We start from the raw sequence: 7,284 nt of genomic DNA on the forward strand, positions 1-7,284 counted from the left end.
ACTTCCTAACGCAGCTACTGTAATCTTCCTATCGCTGAGCTTTTTACTTGAGACAAAGCTTCCATTTCTCTTATTTCTTCTTTTCTGCTGCTACCTGTCACTTTCACTCCCCTGGTTCTGAGGAAACCAGTATGTTCCCCTCACTCAGAACTGGTTGTTCAGTCCTGTCTGATTCTTGGTGACCCCACTTGGGATTTTCTTGGCAAAGATACTGTTTTGTTTTGTTTTTAGGCAATTGGGGTTAAGTGACTTGCCCAGGGTCACACAGCTAGTAACTGTCAAGTGCTTGGTCTGAGGCCAGATTTGAACTCAGGTCCTCCTGACTTCAGGGCTGGTGCTCCATCCACTGTGCTACCTAGCTGCCCCGCTTGGCAAAGATACTGGAGTGGTTTGCCATTTCCTTCTCCAATTCATTTTACAGATGAGGAAACTGAGGCAAACAGGGTGAAGTGACTTGCCCAGGGTCACACAATTAGGTAGTGTCTGAGGTTGGATTTGAAGTCAGGTCTTCCTGATTTCAGGCTCTTCATTCCATCCACTGAGTCACCCCAGTAGATAGCTTAAAAGAAGCTTTGTTTTAGAGGATTTGTTCAATCTGATGCAATTATTAATTGAGGCGTCTCTGTACTGTGATCCTCTCTTTGGGGGCTTATTTCCTTTTTAGACTACAAGCTCCCTGGGTGCAAAGTCTGTTTCTGATTTCTTTTTTTTGGTCTGTCCACTGCTGCACAGAACTGGGCCTTGCACACTATAGGTGCTTGTTAGTTCTAAGAGTGTTTTTAAAATCACACACTGTGTTAAAGACCCTTGGCTAGGTTCTTTGTGGGTGTGTGCCTCCTGCCTCTTGGCAGAGAGATTCTAAACCTAGAGAGGATCTAGAGTTTGTAGGACTTAGAGGTCATCTAGCTGGAGCCCTTCATTTGACAGATGAAGAAGCCAAGGCTCAGGCAGATTAAGTCTCTTGCCCAAGATTACCCAGGTCTCAACTCTTAGAGATCTTCTGAACTTAGAGTCCATGCTCTTTCTGCTATAACAAGAAGACAGACAAGATCCAGAAAGATGTACATTCTCCCACATGGCCAATGTGTTAATCAGTTTTTATAGACTATACTTTTTTTATTTCAAAGGGACAGAGCAGCTTCTGACTCAGGGGGTCATGATAGAGCTTCCCCCTCCCCCAAAAAAAAGGAAAAGAAAAAAAGAAAGTGCTAGTGAAAAAAATAACAGAAGAAAATAAAATGAACTACAGAAGGGGATATAGAAGCAGGGCAATTTTATTAAATTTTGTATATATTAAATGGAATGTAACAGAAACCTATAGGTTGGGACAGCCAGGTGGTACAGTGGATAGAGCTCCGACCTTGGAGTCAGAAGGGCGTGAGTTCAAATCACAACCTTAGACACTTGACACTTACTATCTGTGTGACCCTGGGCAAGTCACTTAACCCTCATTGCCTCACCAAAAAGCAAAAAACAAACCAAAAAAACCCCCCCAAAACCCACCCAAAAACCTGTAGGTTAATATATAATTCTTTTTTTGGTTCTTCTTAGCATATTGAGACATTTATATTTGTTGGCAGTCAAGTTCATAATTTAAAAAATAAAGTTCATTTTTAAAAAAGATTTATGTCTCTGGCCCAAGAGGAGTTTATAGAGATGTCAGTAGTGAAATCCTCCAAATCTAGTAAGGGGGATAGACCATTTATGAAAATATAGGTTAACCATTCAATAACCATAATTGGTGATTGATTCAATTCAACAAGAGTTTATTAAACCCCCTACTCTGTGCAGTGCATAGTGTTAGATACCTGGGGTAGGGAAATAAGACACAGACCTTCCTCTCACAGAGAACCAGCTGGGATGGATGCAGAGGAGCCCTTGGCCTGGAAGACAGGTTGGACCTCATCTCTCTGAGTCTCAGTTTCCTTATCTGCAAAATGGGGATAATCTGAATGGCACTTACATCGCAAGGATGTTGTGAGGAACCAATGAGATAATGTTTATAAAAGGCTTTGTTAACCTTAAAGCATTATATACATGTGAACTCTTGGTTATTATAAGGTAGTAGAGCTTCCTTGAAGGATCATAGATTTGGAGATGGAAGCAACCTTAGAGGCCATGGAGTCCAAACCACTCGTTTTACAGAAAGGAAACAGACACAGAGAGATGGAATGATTCACCCAGCATCACACAGTTAAAGGCAGTATTTGAACCCAAGTTCTTCCTGACTCTGAGGCCCTATCCATTATACCTCACTGTCTAGGCTTCCTCATCTGTAAAATAAAGGGGTTGGATTAGGTGATCTTTATGGTCTCATACACCTCTAAATCCTATGATCTCACAAAGATAGAAGAATGAAATATTCCAAAGCAATCTCCAGACCAGGATGGTTTCTCCTAAACCCAGGCAGAAAGTAATCCAGAAAGGGCTACCTTTCTCACCCCACTTCCAGCAGTGTGAGCTGAGAAATCCAAGATGGACAGGATACCCTGCCTTCTCCTCCCAGTGGAGCAGTGGAAAGGACAGTGACCAGAGCCCTAGGCCCTGTAGTAAGACTAGGGCATGGTGGGTGATGCAGGCTTGAGATAAATGGGGGAGCTGGCCAAACAGAAGTCAGACAGTGGTGCAAACAAATGTCCAGATGAACAGAAATTCAGGTAGGGATCTGTCCTAAATTTAGACAGGAAAATCAAATAGAATTTGGGAAGCCTGGCCGGAAAACAATGAGATCTCCTCTGTGTGATGTTTGGAAGATCTAGCGGACATTTACATACTGCTTCAAGGCATACAAGATTCTTTCACGGTGACCCTGTAGAATGAGAATATTATTATTCTCATTTCATAGATGAGAAAACCAAGGCTCAGATAGTTGAAATAACACAGCCATGATCACACAGCTAGTAGGTGCAGGGACCAAGATTCAAAACCAATTGTCTTGATTCTGCTAGCAGATGACCTCTTCCTGTCTTGATCCTCAGAAAGGGGAGGTCCATTCTGTCCTCTCTAAGGCTTGGTAGGACCTGTCAGATACATGTGAGGATCGAGGACCCACCTTATTCTCAGAGAAACATTTATATCATCCACCCAAGTTGGAGGTGAGGGCGGCCGGTGGCCTCAAGCAACACTGCATGCCTTGGGATGCAGCTTCTGCTAAGAATAGGAGCCAGGAGTCCCCAGTCGCCAGATCTAACCACAAAGCCCCATTAGGTGACAGGCCCAAGCCACTAAACCAGTGATGACGATGTGATGGGGTGGAGGAGACTCACAGAGTCCCAGATACCTCCATCTGGGAGGGGCCCAGAGAGGTCATCTCTTCCAAGCTTCTGCCTCCAGCCTTCAGGCACTGCTGAGAAAAAAAGAATCACATTGTTTTCCAGTGAAGAGGATGCCACAGCCCCATTCCTCTGGAAGTTCCTCTTTTGGTCTAACCCAAATCCTATCTACCAAGTCTATTATGTGCAAAAACCCCATCATCCTGGAAATGATCTTTGGGCAAAGTGAAGCTGGAGAGCTTTTGACTAGACCAGGAAACTTCAAAGGAATTATCATAATTGCTTGAGGTTGTTTATATACAATGCCAAATATCTAAATATTTGAAAATATCTGCACGTGGCTGACTTTTGAAAGTCACATGGGGCTGAAGAGAATGCCTTGCATACAGTTGGCCTTTAATAAATGTATGTTGAATTATAGCTCAATCTTTCTGTAAGGCCATATTGTCATCTCTAATCATCTGTTCCAGTAAAGCAATGCAATACTAAGATGCCACATAATCCAAAACGATACATAGTTATCCTTTCCACATTTGTGGGATTAGGGGCAAGGCATCCCTGTGATCTGGAAAATCCATGTAAAATTTTTTGACCCTCCCTTTGTACCAGAGAAGAAGTATGAATTATTATGGTATTAAAAGATAATATATGTTGATATTATACTATACATACATTTTGTGCATTTCTGAGTTTCTAAACTTTTTCTGTGTTACCTTCACATGTCATCTGCAGTTTCCATAAAACTTCCAAAAAATTCCCACTTAATTTCTTATGACGATCCTGCCATCTATCAAAACCAAGATAGGGAAAGGCTTGATGAGGAAGGGATAACTGTATAATCCAAATATACATACATATCCATATATACATATCATCCATCCATCCATCCATCCATCCATCCATCCATTCATCCATCCATCCACTATCTATCTTTCTATTCCAAAAGACATTTCCACTAGATTTTAGATTGCAGCTTGTGACTTAATTTTTTCAAGAGCAGATCTATTTTTCCATCTGTGTGTATGGTGGTTGGTGGGGTAGGCAACAGGGTCAAAGGAGTTCTAAACCAAGCACATGTCAAGGGACAGCAGGGAGGACTATAGGAGGCAGGGAGTATGTTGAATGGGGATATGGAAGGCAGAAATTTGGAACGCATGGAGAAGCTGGCACATGGCCAAAATATTTCAGTATGGGTCATTCATACTTCTCAATTTAGCAGCCATTTCTGGAGCAACCATTTTGTTCAAGACTCATTGCTCAGATGATGCACCCAGTAAGGGAAATGGGAAGCACAGGGAATGTTGAAGGCTTTACCTGGGAAACTGTGATTTCAGAAGAGATCCCAGAATGCTTTCTTCAAACAGCCCCCCTCACCTTGCAGAGGAGGAAACTGAGGCCCATAGAAGGGTAATGACTTGCCCAAGGTCATACAGACAGTAAGTTGCAGAGCCTGTACTGGTACTGGCTGTGAGCATAGTTCGCTTTACGCCACACTGCCTCCTATGTATGACTGGGTGTATGTGTGGCTTCAGGGGTATGTATGTGACTGTGAATCTGTGTGACTGTGTGTGACTCTATGTGTGACATCATCCCACTCAAACCAGCTTCCTTAAGTAGCTTTGATGTGGCTGGGTTTCTGGGGGCAATAAGGATGCTGGGCTCATTCTTCAGGACATCAAAAGGCTCCCCATCCTTTCAGCTGATCAGAGAAAAATTCATCTTACCCGAGCCAGTGAGCCCCCTTCTCTGGCCTCCCCACCTCCAGCCTAGCTTGGGGGAGAGGCCTGTTTGTTTTGCTATTTTTACTGCTTGGGGTGAGTTCATGGTTGGGACTGACTCACTGCTCTTTCCGAGAGATGTGGGGATGGAAACAGGGCAAGGGGGAAGAGGATGGGCAAGGGAGGGCTGCCCTGGGAAGTGCCTCTATGGAATGAAGCATCTCTACTGGAGGCCAGGAAACCTCTCTTGGACAGAAGTCCCAGGAAAAACCCAGGTACCTGGTTCTAGCTTCAGAATAAGGGCATTGTGCCCTCTGAACAAGATTTAATAATTGTGTTTCTATATATTACTAACCTTTATCATGGCCTTTGAACCTTCACTGAACATGAGACTTTGACCACAAAATAAATGCCTATGTGCCACAAAGCTGAATTTTCTATTTTTGAAAAATGAATATTTATAAAGACTAGGAGAAAGTGCCCCTTATTACAAGCCACCCCCCTCATGCTGTTTGCCAGCCAGCTCCCCACCTTGAGTATTGTGAGTCCTGCCTCAGCTTGGGTTCCATTGTAGGCTGTCACAGCCCTGTGCCCTCAGGAAATCCTTTGTCCTCTTAGCATCTGGAAGGGCAAGCAGGAAAGATAATGATCTGGTATAAAGGAGGCCTTTCAGAGGTCATCTTGTTCAGTCCCCTGTCCTGTATGTGAGGGAGACGGTGAACACTGCCTTTTCTGACAGCTCTCCAAGGAGGAAATCTCTCCCATTTCTTCCCAATTTCCTTGTCATCTACCTTCTAAATACCCCTTATCTCTTGTCAGTGCCTACTTCTAGTCCAGAGACAGAGCCCTGCTACTGAGTACTTCTGTTTTGAGGGATTGAGACAGGTCCTACCCAAAAGGGACTCTTGGATTTGATGTAAGAGATCCAGCCCCTGCCTTCAAAGAGTTTCCATTGGCAGGAGAGGACCCACACATAAGGGGATCCAGGCACAGTGAAAGAAAGTATAAAATCATTAGAATTCAAACTTTGAGTAGAGGTGTGTTTAGAGCCTGTCTAGTCGGGAGAATCAGAGAAGGCTTTCCTGGTGGAGGGCATTTGGGAGCAGGGGCAGGGAAGGAGGAGGGCTGAAGAAGGGTGAAAGTGTGCTGGGTGGGGCAGAAAAAGACCAGGGGATGAAAGGAGAGTTTGAAGAAGCTGAGTCTTGTAGGGCAGATGAGAGGCGGGGAAAGACTAGAAGCTGGAAGAACTGTGTGGGGCAAAGAGGGACCTGACTGAAGTGGTCACAGAATAGGAATGAAGAAGATAGGTCCCCCCTGATATCTACCCTCCATCCTTCATGCTTCAGTCCACACCCTGAAGGATCCTCAGGGAATAGGGGTGCTGGTGGAGAAGGCTTCCTCTGAGTGGGCAGGGAGGAGAGGAGTCTTTGCCTCCGGAGCTCCCAGGGGAGCCGCCCCCGGCTGCCGGCGGCTCTCCTAGCCCCTTCCTTCAGCAGCTGGACAGCCGGTGGGGCGCCTGGCTCATCTGCCAGCCTCGCGATTCGCCCACGGGGCCTGGGTCCGGGCCAGGGTGCTGGCTGTTGTAACCCCTGGAGTTGCTGCCACCGGGAGGGGTTGGGGGGAGGCGGAATTTCACTCCTTCCCAGGACCTCTCCCAATGAGTTGCTCTTTTTCTCTGGCTCCCAGGGGCCTCAGGCGAGGAAAGTTTTCATCCTCCTCCCTGCCTGGCCCCGACCTCTCCTGCTAGTCAGGACAGCCTCCTCTCTGCTCTGCGGACCCCTCCCAAAGGCAGCCTAAAACTCCTGGGTTCTCTAGGGCTCCTCTTGTCCAGTTGTGCTAGCTCAGGACCAGTTCCCACAGTCCCCTTACCGACCTACAACCCTCCCCAGGTCTCCCACCCCCACCCCCAGTGCAGTCACTAGAACTCCCAATTCTGGCCCAATGCCAGGCTCCAAGTGCCACTGTTCCCCTGGGCTCTGCATAAGGTACAGGACAGAGGGTGGTAGGGTCGGTGTGATCTGGGCCAGGGAATGAGGGTGAGCTGGGTGTGGGAAAGGGGAGATGTAAAATGTTTGTCGGGGGGTCACGGAGGACCCAAGTAACTTGGACGAAGTAGCTTAGCCCTACTAGCTGTGGGGCATGGAAGGCTACGTAAGTGGAGGAGTTTACACCATATAGAGCAGAGGATCTTAACCCTTTGTGTGGTGGCCCCCTTTGGCAGTCTTATGAAGCCTTTGGGCCCCTTCTCTGAATAATATTATTAAATGCATAAAATAAAATACATAGAATTACAA

This window comes from Phascolarctos cinereus, unplaced genomic scaffold (genome assembly GCF_003287225.1).
Source record: "Phascolarctos cinereus isolate Bilbo 61053 unplaced genomic scaffold, phaCin_HiC Scaffold_5;HRSCAF=322, whole genome shotgun sequence".
NCBI lineage: Eukaryota > Metazoa > Chordata > Mammalia > Diprotodontia > Phascolarctidae > Phascolarctos > Phascolarctos cinereus.